The sequence below is a fragment of the Maylandia zebra genome, linkage group LG3 (genome assembly GCF_041146795.1).
Source record: "Maylandia zebra isolate NMK-2024a linkage group LG3, Mzebra_GT3a, whole genome shotgun sequence".
NCBI classification, from domain to species: Eukaryota; Metazoa; Chordata; class Actinopteri; order Cichliformes; family Cichlidae; genus Maylandia; species Maylandia zebra.
Window position 1 is genome coordinate 19,640,055 of NC_135169.1, and position 17,807 is coordinate 19,657,861.

General features: G+C 37.4%; 1 long non-coding RNA gene across 2 annotated transcripts; it reads left to right on the forward strand.

Moving 5' to 3' along the window:
* The first annotated feature begins 97 nt into the window (after window positions 1–97).
* On the forward strand, window positions 98–15,227 carry LOC143417028 (uncharacterized). Of its 2 annotated transcripts, XR_013097253.1 has the most exons (5): window positions 98–182; window positions 427–1,016; window positions 7,869–8,012; window positions 13,624–13,719; window positions 14,296–15,227. It is a non-coding gene; the product is annotated as an uncharacterized LOC143417028 (long non-coding RNA). The 2 variants fall into 2 exon arrangements; XR_013097252.1 differs by lacking the exons at window positions 98–182; window positions 427–1,016 and adding an exon at window positions 7,546–7,631.
* The last annotated feature ends 2,580 nt before the right edge of the window (window positions 15,228–17,807 follow it).

Genomic DNA, 17,807 nt, shown 5'->3' on the forward strand with positions numbered 1-17,807 from the left:
CATTCATTGGTTGCTTCATGAGATAAACACTGAGCACTACAGACACAGGGATGATTCAGCTTTATCACATATTGCATCAGATCAGTACAGATCATGTGTAAACCAAAAACAAACTCAACATGGTTTCAGCAGTTTCTTCTTACCTTCAACAAACAATACATCTAAAATGTATTAAGTATAAAGTAAGTAATGTGTCTAAAGATCAAATTTTTTTTCACTTGATATTCATGATGTAAACATTTATATGAATTTTACTTAAACCAAATGAATGTTGCACAAGTACTATATTATATTATATTGAATTCAAGATGGCAGCATGCTCTTTGTTTGTTACGTGTCCGTCTAATTAGTTGTTTTTAAAAGATTTTTTAATCTATCTCTTAACGTATTTCTTAACTAAATTTTTTTAACGTATTTTTTAACCAGACAGTTAATATTGCATGGATTGTTTGGAAAAACGTGTGGTTGGTAGATGCTTTGGAAGTTGATGGATGCATCTTCCTGGAGCTAACAAGCCTAGCCTGGCCCTGTACCGTCCTCCTGGAGTTATTTGGCCTAGACCCGGCTCTATCCCATCTTCCAGGAGCTAACTGGCTAGGGTCTGGCCCTGCACCGTCCTCCAGGAGTCAATTGGCTTAGGCTTAGGCCTGGCCCTGTGCCATCCTTGTGGAGCTAACAGGCTAAGGACCAGCCTTGTACCATCTCCCATGAGCTAACTGGCTTAGGCCTGGCCCTGTGCCATCCTTGTGGAGCTAACTGGCCTAGGTCCGGCCTTGTACCATCTCCCATGAGCTAACTGGCTTAGGCCTGGCCCTGCACCGTCCTTCAGGAGCTAATTGGCTTAGGCCCGATCCAGCATCTTCCCACAGGAGCAAATTGGCTAAGATCTGCCCCTGCACTGTCCTCCAGGAGTAAACCGGCTTAGGCCTGGCCCAGCGCTATCCTTTTGGAGTTAACTGGCTTAGGTCTGGTCCGGTGCCATTTTCCTGGAGCTAACTGGTTTGCTTCACCCAGAGGTCTGTACTGTTCACTTCTGTTAAGTACTAAAATTGTGGATGATGGCAGTATTTACTATTCTAATTTGCCTCTTGGCCTTTTTGGACCCTCGGATAAGCAATTGCTTATAGACACATAGCAGGGGAACCTCTGAAAATGATTTTTATCTACAAGAGAATTTTGAAAAAGGAACACGCTCTATAATGTTGCAAAAATCAGAGCAGTTATCAACTCAGTTGGATCATGACATTAGTTTCATGCATGTTTTGCCCAGAGACTTATCTAAACTTCAGTCTATTCTGGCCTTGCATACTTATTTCATTTGCCCATTTAATGGAGGTTTCAGCTCGGGTTCAACATATCAAAGCATTGAACCCAAATCAAAGGCGAAACAGAGGTTGTTGATTGTCTTGCTTCTACTTTTGTCAGGAAATGTGCAACCAAATCCTGGCCCTGAACTGCAATATTCCCAGACTCCTTCTGATTTTAAAATAATGTCTGGTGTCAAATATATTCATCTTAATGTGCGCAGCCTACTACCGAAGATGGACATGGTCAAAATTTGGGTTAAATCTACAGATGCAGATGTTGTTATAATTTCTGAAACTTGGTTAACTAAATCTATTACTAATGAAGACATTAACATATATGGGTACAATGTATATCGCACTGATAGGCCAAAAAAAGGAGGCGGTGTAGCTATTTATGTCAAATCAAGATTTAATGCTTCGATTGTTCTGTCCCAATCGATATGCAAACAAATGGAGTTTTTGGCCTTGAATGTAGATATTGCTAATACTTTTTCGATAACCATTGCTGGGTGTTACAGGCCCCCATCTGCTTCAAAAGAGGCATTATCTTCATTAAAGCACCTTTTGGCTAAACTAAATTATACTGAACTACTAATGGCTGGAGACTTGAACTGGGACTGGCTAAATGCAACTTCTGGTGAATTTAAAGAATTCTGCGATTCAATTAATCTTACCCAGCTAGTCTATCTTCCTACCAGGCCAAATCTTAAATGCCCTGAAAAGTCTACATTAATTGATTTGGTTTTAACAAATGTACCTCATAAATTCTCTTAGCTTGGTGTTTTCTGTAATGACCTAAGTGATCACTGTGTTGTTGCTGTTTGCAGAAATGCTAAAATTCCAAAATGTAAGCCACGCATAGTGTGCAAAAGGAATCTTAAACAATTTAATGAACAGGCTTTTCATCATGATTTGTCATTAGTTAATTGGGAAAAAATCGGACTATTACCAGATGTAGAGCTAGCTTGGACATATTTTAAGGAAAGTTTTATGGGAATTGTTAATAAACATGCCCCCTTACGGAAAGTTAGAATTAAAGGTCGAGAAAATCCTTGGTTTTCGCAGACACTCGCAGATAGCATACACAAGCGTAATAGAGCATGGGACAAGGCGAGACAAACAGATACTTCCACTGATTGGTCTGTTTTCAAACAGCTTAGAAATAAATGTACTTCTCTTATTAAAAAGGCCAAATCTGAATACTTTTTGTCTGTCACCACTGAGAACCTCAATGATCCACAGAAATTTTGGAAAGTAATCAAGTCTTTTTCCGCCAATAAAATGACTCAAACCTTTCCTAAATCTGTTGTAAAAGATTCAGTCTCAATTAATGATAAAACTGAAATTTTGAATTGTTTTAATGATCACTTTCTATCAGTGGGTTCCCTGTTTGCTTCTGCAGAAACTTTTTTAACAAATACTTGCCCAGAACTCTCTATGTTTTCTGGAGACCGTTTTAACTTTGTACCTTTTAGTGTTTATGAAGTGCATAAAGCTTTAAAGGCTTTGGATCACAGAAAACCTCCTGGTCCAGACTTGATGGAACCTTATTTTTTGAAGTTGGCAGCTGATTTTATTGCAGAACCACTCTCAATTCTATTTAATTTTTCAATTAAAACCAAAGAAATTCCATCGGTTTGGAAATCAGCTTTCGTTTTGCCTTTATTGAAAGGAGGTGATCCATCGGTATTGACTAATTATAGGCCAATATCAAATTTGTGTGTTCTATCCAAAATCCTGGAATCTCTAGTTTGTGACCAGTTGAAAGAGTTTTTGTACTCTAATGATATTGTCTCCAAATTTCAGTCAGGCTTCAGGAAAAAAACACAGTACTAACACTGCCACTATGAAAGTGATAAATGATATTATTGTGGCACTTGATAAGAAATTGTACTGTGCGTCACTCTTTATTGACCTCTCAAAAGCTTTTGACACTGTTGATCATGCAGTCCTAAAAAACAGACTGCTCAGCCTTGGATTGTCAGAACATGCATCAGCGTGGTTCTCAAATTATCTGAAAAATAGAACCCAGTGCATTAAACTTGAAGGTCTTTGTTCTAAATTTGTTGCTGTCCACAAGGGGGTGCCACAGGGCTCAGTTTTGGGTCCCCTTCTTTTCCTTTTATATATCAATGACTTGGGTCAAAATGTCTCAGACACAAATTTGCATTTTTATGCTGACGACACAGTTATTTACTGTTATGGATCATCTCTTGCTCAGGCCATTGAAACTTTACAGAAAGCCTTTGTTGCTTTCCAGCATTCACTTATTCAGCTAAAATTAGTTCTCAATGCTGACAAGACTAAGCTAATGTTGTTTTCCAAGTCAAAGAAGGTCCCGGAGCCTATTGCAGTGGTGTCCACCCTTGAAGGAAATGTCATAGAGATAGTTCATGAATATAAATACCTTGGTGTCTGGATTGATGACTCCTTCACCTTTAATTAAACCACATATAGAGAGACTAGTAAAGAAACTGAGACTTAAACTTCGTTTTTTCTTCCGTAATAAACAGTGCTTTTCTTTTGCAGTAAAAAAACGTCTTGTCACTGCAACCTTTTTATCTGTGTTAGATTATGGTGACATTCTGTATATGAACGCTTCTTCTTCATGTCTTCTAATGTTGGACACGATGTATCATGCTTCCTTGAGGTTTATTACCAATTGTAAATACCTGACCCATCACTGTGATTTGTACTTAAGAGTAAAATGGCCTTCTTTGGCCATTAGAAGACAGGGGCATTGGTACACTTTTATTTACAAAGCTATGCTTGGATTGCTGCCTCCTTATATTTGTACTTTGGTCACAAGGACAAATAGTGGTTCTTACTCCTTGCGCTCAAATGATCAGCTGCTGTTGTCTGTTCCCCTTTTCCGCACAGAGCTGGGTAAGAAAGCCTTTGTCCACTCTGCGCCTTTTTCGTGGAACATGTTACAGAAAGACTGGAAACTAACTGAATTGTTGTCTTTAAATGTTTTTAAAACTAAACTCAAAGGCCTACAGGCTGCCTCAATAATGTGTAATTGTTTTGTGTAATTTTAACTTTGTTTGTTCGTATGTATTTGTCTTGAAATGTGCTGCCTCTTGGCCAGGACTCCCTTGAAAAAGAGGTCTTTGATCTCAACGGGACATTCCTGATTAAATAAAGGTTAAATAAAAAATAAATAAATAAAATATGCAAATAAATAGAAATTAATTAATTAAATAAATAAATAAATAAATTATTAATAATGATTATTATTATTAATAATAATAATAATAATAATAATAATAATAATAATAATAATAATACATGGAGGTCACCACATGATCACAACAAAAAATTAAGCTGACAACAGAGCCAAGTGTGGATTTATGTTCTGAGAAAAAAAGAAAATGCAGAAATATGAATAATGTGATTATTGTGGTTTACATGGGATTGTAGTTTGTGTTCTGTTTTCTAGAACAACCACAGCCAAACCCACCTACGTAAGTGTTCTGCAAAATCTGCCAATTAAAGGACTGGAAGATCATCACCTGGCCTTGTCATTTGCTTGAGGGCCATACTAGCATTTAACCAGTGCACACCCTATGATCAGCACCATAGAAAACTGAACCGTAGCATCAGAAACTAACATAACATTTGATGAAGAAGGTCTAAACATTAATGAAAGCAGCACAGAGTCAGGAGCAGAGAGGTCCTTGAAGCTGCAGATCAGACTGTAAAGATGAATTGTTGAGGAGGAAGAAGCAGATGTGAAGTTTTCAGTGTGACAGCATGTTGTCAGTCAGAGCTGCTCACAGTATAAATGTGGGACTAGAAGGAAGGACGAGAGCAGCCTGATGTGAACAGAAGGAGCTCTGATGTTTGTCACAAACTGTGCAGCCGGCCTGGAGCTACAGGCTGGTTTACCTGAAACCTTCAGACTGAACACACAGAGCTCCAGCTGTGAGCTGCTCATCAAACTCAACACGGGTTACTAAATACGGAACTTGGTGGTGCAGCAGATACTGGAAAACACAATAAAAACTCCAGCCAGCCAGTAGATGGCAGCGATCTGCTAAACCAGGATCTGAAAAACTGAAGCTGTCAATTCAGCTCTGTGCAGTGGGCAATCATAATGAAGCACTTTATTTCAAGTTGTAGAGTCCTTCTACATATTTTTGGCAACCAAACAGGACCATGTTGAAAAGTTTTGAGTAATAAACTTTAATACATGTTTCAAAGCTTCACAAAGCTTCCTCTGACCATAACGATAGTGCATACGTTTTTTGTTTTTGTTGTTTTCTGTGTGTCACAGTAGTGGGTCTGCAACCCAGTGTTTTGTGTAATTTAATTTCATTCTCTGATTACTGTGTTTTTCTCCATGTTTCCTTTTTTTTTTTTTTTGTTGAAAGTCTCTTATGTTCTTTCCTCATTGTGTTGGGTTTTACTTCTCTGTGGTGTCATTACATTTCTTCACGTGTTCTCACTTCCTCTGACGACTTCCTGTGTGTATTTAATCACCTGTCTTCCTCTGTTCATTGTCAGGTCATCTGTTGTACTTGCTGTGTGTGTGTGTGTGTGTGTGTGTGTGTGTGTGTGTGTGTGTGTGTGTGTGTGTGTGTGTGCGCTCATCAAAAATGAAAGCACATGATGAGTTTTCAGTTGAGCACAAAAATGGTTCTGAAGCTGAAGATGAACCTGTAGTTCCTGATTAACTGTTCAGGATTTAGATTGAGGTTATTGTTCCCTCTACATCAACTAGAAAGTGTTTTGGGTCAGTTACCCTTTATCTTAATAAGTGTTTTAAGTATTTGCTACATAAATAAAAGTGATGGCATAAGATGTAACTACAACTACAAAATGATTGCGCTAGCTTATGTGGTTGCAGTTCTACAAGGATTTAAAAGTAGTTGCGCAAAACGGAGCGTGCCTGCTCTGACCGGTTTTAAAGGGTTAAAAAATTATCAAATTTATTTCTGACATCTAGTCAGGTCATCTAGTCCCTTTCCTTTTAGCTCACAGATTAGCTATTATATTGACAAACGAATTGTTGTTGTTGTTTTTTTTGTTTCCTCACTGCCAGTTGTATTTCAGGATTTTGAATACATCTGGCAGTATTAGCTAGCTACTGTTTTTAGTAAGCTAATGTGCTCTTCAGAAATTCTAAGCCACTCAAACTGTGGACTCTAACTAGTGTTAGAGCAATGGCCTCTAACACTAGTTAGGTCTATGACTGGACTCTCATACATCACAGCACCACACACACTCTGTTTATTTGCACACTTCTTATAATTTCTTTCTTAAATTGTTCATTTGGACATCCTATTTTTTATCTTTATAATTTACATCGAACTCTTAGTTTAGTCTTTAATTCTTAGGTTAAATTCTTAATTTATTGTTTACATCTGTTAGACCCTTTCTTATTTAACTGTAATTTTTTTTTGTAATTTTCTCTAAATTTCTAAATGTAAAATTTGTAATTTTGTAAATCTTGAACATTTCTGTAGTGTAGTTTAATGGTCGGGCATTGCACAGCAATGAGCATTTCACTGCATGTTGTACTGTGTATGATTATGTGTGTGACAAATAAAATTTGAATTTGAGCTTCAACATTTCAAGGCCTGAAGAGTCATCTATGTGCATGGACAAGACAACCTGTTGCAAGTCCGACTGAGAATCAGGGTGAAGATTAAAGCGCATATTTTCCACAGTGTCTTCTCTTCATTGGCTCCCTGTTAAATCCAGAATTGAATTCAGAACTGCTCATAGAGGGTCATTGGATTGTTGGGGTTTCTTTGTATTATCTCAGAGCCTTTACGGTACAATCTGTCAGTCCACCCCAGGGCAGCTGTGGCTACAATGTAGCTTGCCATCGCCAGTGTTTGAATGTGTGTGTGAATGGGTGGATGACTGAATGTAGTGTGAAGCGCTTTGGGGTCCTTTAGGACTAGAAAAGCGCTATACAAATACAGGCCAATTTACAATATAAAGGGTTTTGAGGCAACTGTTAAGCTGCATTGATTCATTCATAGACACTCACAATTTTATACTCTTCTTACTGTACTGATATTCATTCGTGTGTGCATATATGATCTAATAAATGCATCTAATTCAAACGGACACACTATAAAATGAGGAAGAAAGTATAAAGCAATGTGAAAGCTAGGCAATTATTGCCAAAAGCAAAAGAGGAAATATACTTGTCAATTTTCAGTAACAGTTCATCACCCTAACAGCAGCTCAAAGAAAACGCTAGTCAATCGAGCATTTAGCCATTTGTCAGCATTCTGATTTCATTCAGCACAATGGAGACTTTAGTGGGACTGTTGCTTTTGCTTCTCACTTATTCAGCCTCAGCAGGTATGTATGCTTACTACCCAACAGTTTTTACAGCTGCAACACTGAACACAGTATTTTTTTTTCTAGTGTAAACATCAATGATTTTGTATATCCAAGGGAATTACACATCTTTAAAATGTGCGCAATATAAAGTAAATGTTTAAATGGATGTAGGGTCCGCAACAAGTAAAAAATATTTAATCAAAATATTTAGAATTGTGGATCAGTACCTTGATATTTCTCTCAATATTTCAACAGCTCCATCTGTCAGTGCTACAGCCGTCAGTGCTACAGCCGTCATTACTTCTGCTGTCAGTGCTTCTGCTGTCAAGGCTCCAGCTGTCAAGGCTCCAGCTGTCAGGGCTCTAACCATCAATACTTCAGCGGTGGATGGAAATACCAGTAAGAGCATTTTATTGAACTCAATTTGTATAATTAAATTTAAAAATGTTTTTAAAAATGAATAGAATGAATGAAAATAACATTTATCCAAGGGCGTAGATTTGGTTTTGGCATTGGTGGGGACGGATGATTCAACCACCGAACTCTGCCCTTTTTCTTTTTTTTTTCCTTTTTGTCTTTGCTTCTTGATAATTAAAAAAAAGGAGAAATATACTTGTCTACATATGCTTGTGAAATGCACTTCACACACGTACACACACGCTGTTAAGAGATATATTCTAAAACACTTCTTCAGCAGAGAATCAGAGAGGAGAAACAGACAGATTTTCTTGCTAGCAAGGGTAGCCTCCAGAGCTCACACACCAAGAGTGAGGCTCCAAGATTCGCAAATGAGAGACTACCCCGGTCTTTATTTATACTTCAGTGGGTGGTTGTTCCTTACATTGGAGTGTGTGTGTGTGTGTGTGTGTGTGTGTGTGTGTGTGTGTGTGTGTGTGTGTGTGTGTGTGTGTGTGTCAGAGTGTGACCCCATAAACGACTTCCCTTAACCTGCTGGTCTGGAAAATCCAACAGTTCATCTATATGTAAAAAGGCACTTAGACTAAAACTGACACAGCTACGTTAATCCTACCGTAAAACAATAAGACAAGGTACAACCTTTCCCATGCTCCTAGGATGTAGGGGTGAAGTCAGAACACCCTGGGAAGTACACACCGTTGTTACAGACTTCCTAGGATGAGACATTCTTTAAATATGTCACCAACTATATACTTCTAAACACAAATGATTACATGCAGTGTTCTACCATATGCAAACTTATATAATTAAAAGATTATACTGACTACTAAATACAATTTTCCATTGACACACCCACAGTTGTTTGTCGCCAGATGCCACATTTATTTATAGTTTTCACTTGTTATGACCGACCACCGTCTGACAGCTCCGGTCTCAGCTGATTTCCAGCCTCCCCTCCGCTCCTCTCCCGTCTCACTATAAAAGGGAAGGAAACCATCATCAGTCCAAACGCCATCAGCTGTTCTCACCTGCGTCTCCAGCACAGCCCCGTTGAGCTCACTACACCACTCCTCCCCTGCAGCCGCGCCCGGGACCACACCTCTGCCACAATGCTATTCTGCATGCTTTTAAACCATTTAAAATTACAATTCATAGTTTTTTTATGTGAACTATATAATGTTAAATTACTATTAAACAAATGACTGACTAAGTATTTTAGGCTTTAGTTTACTTCCACATTCCATATAAATCAGGTATCATACAAAAATAAAAATAGCTTCAAATACAGTCATGACAATAAAAGAATATGACTTTAAGGACTTAACAACATTACTTCAGTTATAGTACACCAACATCTCTGACACATTAGCACTAAGGGAACTCTTAATGACCTGGTGGTTTTTGTCCATAAAACTACTCATCTAAGATGACCACAAAGTAAAAGATCTCTTCAGCAAAATTATGCAACATTTTAGGCACTATTGCCCCGATCAAATTAGTCAGCTGGGATTTTTTTATTCTAAACATGAACAACTGTTACAGCAACAGACATGGACTACTGGTGTCCCACACAACAACTCAATGTCCACTATGTGAAGGAGCCAAACACATGCCTGCTCCTCTCGGTAACTGAGATAAACTGCTGGCATATTGGTTTTACATCTATACTGTCCAGTCTCTCCTGGTGGACACACAGCAGCATTGTTTAATCTCATTTGAGTCATTGTTGGCCTTAGCCATCTTTTTAGTCTTCTGAGATCACTGAAGTATCTTTCATCCTAAGAACATGCGTTTTATCCTCAGATTAAAATTATTATTATGTGCTTGCTTTGCCTCACCTTTGGCCCTGGCTCTTCCCCTCTGACTGCACTAGGACATATTGCTACCTGATAAAATAACACATGGATTCGTGCCATATAAAAAGTGAGACATGTCAATTCAGATTATTTGTCAAATATACACTAATGAAACAATTTACATCAGCAGCCTAACAATTGTTATGATGATAAATACTAGTTCATCTATAGCACCAAATCATCAGTCAGTCACCTGCGTCTTGTAGCGTAGCTTCTGATTGGGCAGACCACCGTTTTACCTCCCTCGTGGTTACTTCTTCCCTCCGTATGTTTTGTTTATACTGGGGAATGAGGAAGATGGCGTTGTGATCAGAATTCCCAATGAGGGCTGCGCCCAGGTCCTTGTTTTGAAGCGAACTCAGCACATCATGTCCGAATTACATGATGTGCTGAGTTCTCATTGTAGCAGCAGACTTTATTAAAGCGAACCTCAGACAAGTCATGCCAAACTTTTACCAGCATGTCTCGTGTCCAACGAGGGGGGATCAAATTTTGGATCACTGCTACACGCCATACAAGCAGGGCTACAAAGCTGTCTCACACCCGGCTTTTGGGAAGTCTGACCACAACGCCATCTTCCTCATACATACATATATATATATATATATATATATATATATATATATATATATATATATATATATATATATATATATATATATAAATGTTCTTCCTCCCCCCCCCCCCCCCCCCCCCCGTTTTTGCACATGTCGAGGAGTGTGTCAGGCTACATTTCACTGTGTGTTATACTTGTATAACTATGCATGTGACAAATAAAGAACCTTGACCTTGCCTCTTCACCTCTGTCTGAGCTACAACATGGCAGAGCTGCCTCTGTCACCTGACAAATAGGACATACATGTCAATAGGAATAAAATGTGAAGCTGCTTCAGTGTTTCTCTCAATTTGTGCAGATCTTGACTCATCAGTAATGTTTGTGGGGTGAGTGCATTTTTAAAACAATTTGTGCAAACTGCACTACAAGGTGGATATTTGCAAAACCACCTCATAAAATATTGTCTCACAAATTAACCCTATGAATATGTCAGTACCATTAGGATGAAATTATTGTGTCACCAACATTTAACGTTAGACATATAATTTTAACAGCCTCAGTAAACTAATATCCTGGCTTGCTCGAGTCTGCCGTTTTCTCTGATAGTTTCAATCAAAATTAGAAATGCTGCTCTGAGAGACTGAGATAACTAATAGTGCTGCCTCTTGTGCAGTTAGTTTCCAAAACACGTTATTAATGGGTACATACAGTTTTAGACTGATGTGGGCCAAAGCCTAGCATAGCCTGTAACGTTATTATGACGGACACATTTTATGAGTTAATTTGGCTTTAAGTAGGGATGGGTATCAAAACCCGGTTCTTGTTGAGAACCGGTTCCCACTGTTTCAATTCCTTGGAATTGTTTGCCATTTTTGCAAACGATTCCCTTATCGATTCCAGTCACCCCGAATGACGTCACCACGTTGCGGAGCGTCATTTACCTGGCAGGAAACACGGCGCCTAAGCAGCTCAAACGCTCAAAAGTTTGGATATACTTTACGAGAACGGATGACAACAGGGCAACTTGCAATACTTGCAATGTAGATATTTCATTTAAGGGAGGAAACACTACGAATATGCAAAAGCATTTGCTCACAAAACACGCGATGCCCTTAAATGAATGTCGTGTTTTTAATTCCGCTCCGGACTCGTGAATCTCAACCCAGCAGCAGCGGTAACGTTTGCACGTCCTCTCCCGTTAATGCGGCAGGTAAATAATCAACTAACAGTGCATATTATGTTAGCGCAATCTGCCTTATTACAAACCTGCCATTACTGTGCATTTAGGTGACCATGATAAGAGAGACAGACAGAGTCTGGCTGGCTCAGATGCTGGCAGTTGTCGCTGCAGTCTACCAGTAGCGTCTCCTTTCAGGCCAGGATAGACGAATGTCACCGAGCAGTGTCTAAGTTTGTGGTAAAAGGCTTGCACCCATTTGCCACAGCAGATGCCCCGATTTTCGGTAAGTGAATGTGTTTAATTGTAGGCAGGGACATTACTGGATATTCTTGTGTAATTGCTACAGAATAATTTATGTTATACTTTGTTATTGCTACAGACGAATATTTATTTTATTATTTTACATTTACAATTTTTGTTTCCTGGGGACCCTGTGACACCCCGTTGAAGAGCCAGGCTGTGGATCTCTTTGTAAGGCTGTAAGGCTTTGTAAGGCCATGTTACTCCTAAATGTCTGTCTTGTTCAAAGAGAAGATATAAAACAAAGTTCTAAGCTAATCGACCTTAGTGTTCTCCTTTTTAAAAAATAAGAATCGATAAGAGAATCAATAAAGAATCGAATCGTTAAACAGAATCAAAAATGGAATCGGAATCGTGAAAATCTTATCAATACCCATCCCTAGCTTTAAGTGACTTACAGGTTTCTTTGAAAAATACTTTCTTATATCCAGGTTCTTCCTTTTTGCTGCCGTCCTCCTCTCCTCCTCGCAGCGCAGGCTTTCTGCTGCTAAAGCTAAACAGAGCTCCCTGAAAGCCACAGCCAATCACATTGTCCATATTTGTCACATGAGGTCGGACTCCAGTAGAGAACGTAATTAAACTCTTTCTGCACCGCTGGGTGAATGAGACGCTGACAGATCGTTTTTTTCTTTCTATTGGGTTTGTTTTTCGTTACTCGAAGAGATCAAATTATTGGTGGGGACAATTCAATAATCGCTGAATATTGGTGGGGACATGTCCCTTCCGTCCATGCCAAATCTACGCCCTTGCATTTATCCATGTTTTACCAGTTATCTGGGTCGAAGTCCCAGGGGCAGCAGTGTAAAGCACTCAGCAGGGGTTGTAAATGGGAAATGGTGTGTGTGTTCGCACAAGCACATTTTTTCCAAGTGCTTTCCTCACTATTATCCACATGCATCCATACACCGATGGATGCATCGGAGAGCAATTTGGAGTTAGTATCTTCCTCGTGCCCATTTGGTATTCAGCCTAGGGGAAGCCAGGAATCGAACCACCATCCTTCCAATCGGTAGATGACCTGCTCTACGGCCTGAGCTACAGCCACAGAACAGAATGAAGGCTGAGATAACCTTTGGGGAAAACTAATTCCCCACTAACATCTAACCTTATTTAGTTATATTGTTAGACTACAAGTAGTTCAACAACAGATGAGAGTAAGAAAAGGATTTTAGTAGTTAAACATTTCTGACATTGTTTCAACAGCTCCAAGAAACATGTCAAAAAGTCTAAATTTACTCTGATTGTGGTATTTTTATTTTTAAATATTAATAGAGCAGTTATGACAACAAATTCTTCTTTTTGTGAAAAAATATTATTTTACTTTCAGTGTGATCCCAGCAGACATTAAACAGATGTAAGTGTTTCAGTTGGTGATCCAAAACCAACAGGAAGTTTAAGTAACTATGTTGGGAAACCACATTATTTATATATTGAGGCTAAATAAAAATAGCAATTGCAAAGTTTATTTATTCAAATAATTATTAAGGAAAATATACTTGGCATAAACTGAATGTATTCCAGTAAAGTAAATATTTAAACAGAAACCAGAATATTTGGTTTCATTTGATCCGATTCCAACAAGTATAATATTTGACATTGTACTTTTGCTACAAAATTACATAGAAAATTTATACATAATCAGATTAATTGCATTTAAGTAAAAAGTTTATTTTCAAGCCATTTCTTGCATATATTTTTCAGGTTCTCAAGCTAACACACGCCTTGCCATCATTGCTGGCACTGCCATTGCTGCCGTTGTGGTCGTGATAATCTTCTATGTAATTGCCCGGAGATGTGGTAAGTTTATTCTTGCATTAGGGAGTTGTTGCTGTTGTTGCCGTTGTTGTGTGCTAAATGTGTGCATGTTAACTACTTTGTTATAAGTAGAATTAAACAAGCTAAAAAGGAAAAAAAAACATGCAAAAGATATACAGGATTATATGCCATGATATCAAATACACAAAATAATACATATTCATATTTTACCAATATCACTAATATGACAAAAATACATCAAAACAAAATCACTAAGTTATTTTGTGATTATTATAAGGTAACTTCTAAAAAGTATCCAACTGTGCTAACCTGCAACACAGTGAATTTTACCTTTAGAACCTGTACAAACTAAAATACATCGGCTTCTTTGTTGCAAAGTAATATTCACCTTTTGGCTAAATTTGACATTTTTAGCCTTTCAGATAAATCTCTCATTTTAATTGTGCTATGAATGATTATTTTTAAGCTTTCTGTTTATCCAAAATAACAAGCTACTATAAACTGTCCATCTACTTTTGACTGTCTGTCTGTGTGTGTGTGTGCGTGTGTGTGTGTGTGTGTGTGTGTGTGTGTGTGTGTGTGTGTGTGTGTGTGTAGGTGCAACGAACGAGCAAATCTTTGAATCTTGTGGCAAACCCTTTTTTAAGCTCGCAATGGCATGCTCTGAGCTGCTTCAAAAAACGGAATAAAAGGGTTTGATTTTTTGTCTTTTGGATACTAAAGATTTTTCATTCATACTGTTTTTAATAGCTTTTAGCACACTTGTTATATCTGTCTTTCTTATATCTCTTTTGAAAAACAAATCTGTATGCTTGAATGTTGTAGTCAATCGATTTTCTGTTTATGCTTAAAAAAATGTTCTGTTTAAAGATATTTATGAAATTGGGTGGTATGTATAACCTGCTTTTCTATAACTAATGAGCACTGTGGTGAAAATGGTCACTTCTGCTTGCATGACATGTTTCATCAAATAGACCAAATCAGATGTTCCTCACATTACATATGATCAATAAGACTGAGATCCCTCGGCTCAGACAAAAGCTTGTATGTGTGTTAGGATTTAGCCTAAACAGCAGGCACAGATACACAGAAATAGGAAGGTTTTTGATTTGATTATGTATAACAATGGGAAGAAGTAATTTGTGTTGCGATTGATAAACACTAATGTTCAAGTAAAGTTCAATAACGGGTGTTAAAAAGATAAAGATAGAATAAGTGCTCAGAAATAAAAAAAAATGCATTGAATGACGGAAGGGGAATAATAAATTTCTGTTTGAGATTATAAGAAATCATGAAATGCAGTTATGCATAAAATGGGGGGTGGATGATTGTTAACATCAGATGTTGTTCGTATCATAAAAACCTCTGCAGTTAATGATTATTCGCAGTTTCCCTGGGGGCATTGTCAAAGTGAGCAGAAGACTGGAAGACTCTGGTTGACATAGTTGTTTTTTTTATACCCACTAGAGATAATTTTTTTAAACTTTTCTTTAAACTCTTACATTTTGAATGTGAATATTATTAACTGATTGAGCTGTTTCATTTGTTGTTTCTAAATTGCTTAATAAAGTATCTTTTTTTGCGATTAAAGTACATTTTGTGGACATTTCATTCTTTTGACGTAAAGATTGAACTTGGGCATGATTATTAACATCTACTTTTTTAAGGTTCTTATAAGTTATTCTAGTGTTTTAAAACTAACAGATCCCTGTGGTCTATTTTAGACCGGGGGGGGAAGGTTAATGAATTATGCTAATAGTGAGTAAAAAGTAAACAGTATAATACAGATAAATAAAAAAACACTCCCAAAACAGAAAAAAATTATTACAAATAAATTATTACAAAATATTAATAAAAGAACTATAAAAATGGAGGCAACTTTGCCTGTGGTAGAATGTATACAATGTATGAAAAAATCTTTGCTGCAGATACTAATTTTGTGTTTTAAGATTTATGAGTTTCATGCTTTCATAGTGGCACATGGGAGAACTGACATTTTCTCAGGTGGTACACACTGTAAAAAGTTTGAGAAACACTGATAAGGTAAGTGTATGTGTGCTTTTGGAAAACATTTACAGCTGCAGTACAGAATCTTTGAAACAAGCTAGCATAAAACATTTTTAGAATATAAAAAGAGCACTCTGCTTCTCTTTACAGCTCCTCACTCCACCAGGGAACCGTTTGGCATTTTCTGTGCAAATGTGATGTATGTACTGCGGCAGTCATAAGTTTTAGTAGAGTTGTTGCTGAACCACATAAAAATATATCATTAATTTTAAACTCCCCAATCAATGATAATGTTATGTTGGAATGTTGTTAAAGAGGGTCAAAAATGTTTCAACCCAGTTTGTTTTGCAGATTCTGTAAAGCAGCTTTAATATAGGAAGGACACAACTTCCAGATTGTACGAGTAAAATAAGGTTTTTTGTCTTTGTCAGTTTAAGTGATCTAGGTAGCTCTGTTTTGGAAGTTCAGTTAACGCTAGAAATGTGTTTTGGAGTTTGTACGTGCTTTGTCTCTAGGGGCCACCGTAAATATTTATATATAAACATATGTAAATAAAATCACTTGTTTTTACATTAGTAATTCCTTTTGTGCATAATTTTATATTATTGTTAATAATAAATTAATTAAAGCAACAAAACAACCTGAAGAGCCGGTTGGGAGCCGAAAGAGCCGGTTCTCTAAAAAGAGCCGGAAATCCCATCACTAATCGCTCTGGCAGCAACACCGCTAGAGCCAGAGCAGGGGGGAGCTGGAACAAACCATTTTGGGAGGGGGGGGGGGGGGTTTATCTATACATTTGTTGTTAAAATGTTATGGCTCAACCAGGTATTGTATGCTTTTTATGTTTTTAGTAGTGTGTCACACAAATAGCAAATATTGTCAAAAAAAGTAAGAAATCTTTGGGGGTGCTTAAAATGTGCTAAAATCGCCCCTGGTCAGAAGCGCTCCGTCTTCACTGGACTCAGTGCAAAAAGAGATACAAACTATTAAAATAATGGTAAATGGTAAATGGCCTGTATTTATATAGTGCTTTACTAGTCCCTAAGGACCCCAAAGCGCTTTACATATCCAGTCATCCACCCATTCACACACACATTCACACACTGGTGATGGCAAGCTACATTGTAGCCACAGCCACCCTGGGGCGCAGTGACAGAGGCGAATAATAGAGAACAAAGAAACATTTCACGAAGAGTGAAAATAATATCACAACCAAAACCTTGATCTTGGGAATGTTGCTACCTGTAAACTTCATGTATTCAGTGGTTTATACAGTATGAACATTGGATTTAATTTTACTTTGTGTATGTTCATTTTTTTTTTTGCCATATTGAAATTAACCTTATATTTTTAGATGATTGGTTATGTCTCCTACAGAAGAAAAGTTTAAAAGATGGATTTAGTCATAATTTCAACACATGCAGTGATAAGTAGGATGTATTCTAGATGTTCTACAATTACGGACAAAAACTTCTACATGCATGGGCCACTTGATTAGGTACAACTGCACATTAAACTATACTGGTAGTCACTCTCAATTTGCCTATAAAAAATATAATTGCACCTGTCAGGGAAAACACTTACTGTGCAAAAAAAAACCAGACTGTTAAAACACATAAATAAAATAATAATAATAATAAATACAAATAAAATATATAATAAAACTTTTCTTCATAGTCAGCAAAGAACAAAAATTATTGGAAACATAGTCAAATTAATGAGCATGAGAGTACAGTATATTCAGCTTTGCAATATATATGAAATATATTCAGTTTTAGAATTTATATTCAGTGTTAAATTTAGCTAGGCTCAAAGTGTTAATTCTAGTTTATTTAAATAAACGACATACTCACATGCAAAAGTGGGGAGGCACCAAGGGTGGAAAGAAGTTAATGTAAGGTGGCACATGCCACCACTGTAGATCTGGCCCTGCTTAGTACATTAGATCATGTTTTAGCTACAAATTTGCTCTCTTGCTGGAACGTTTGGTATTCATGAAATGTAGTAAATGTGTCTGTTTGTTTACCAATTTATGAATTCATTCATCCTATCATTGAAATAACCACATGAGAGATGATATTGCAAATTAACTGCACACAATA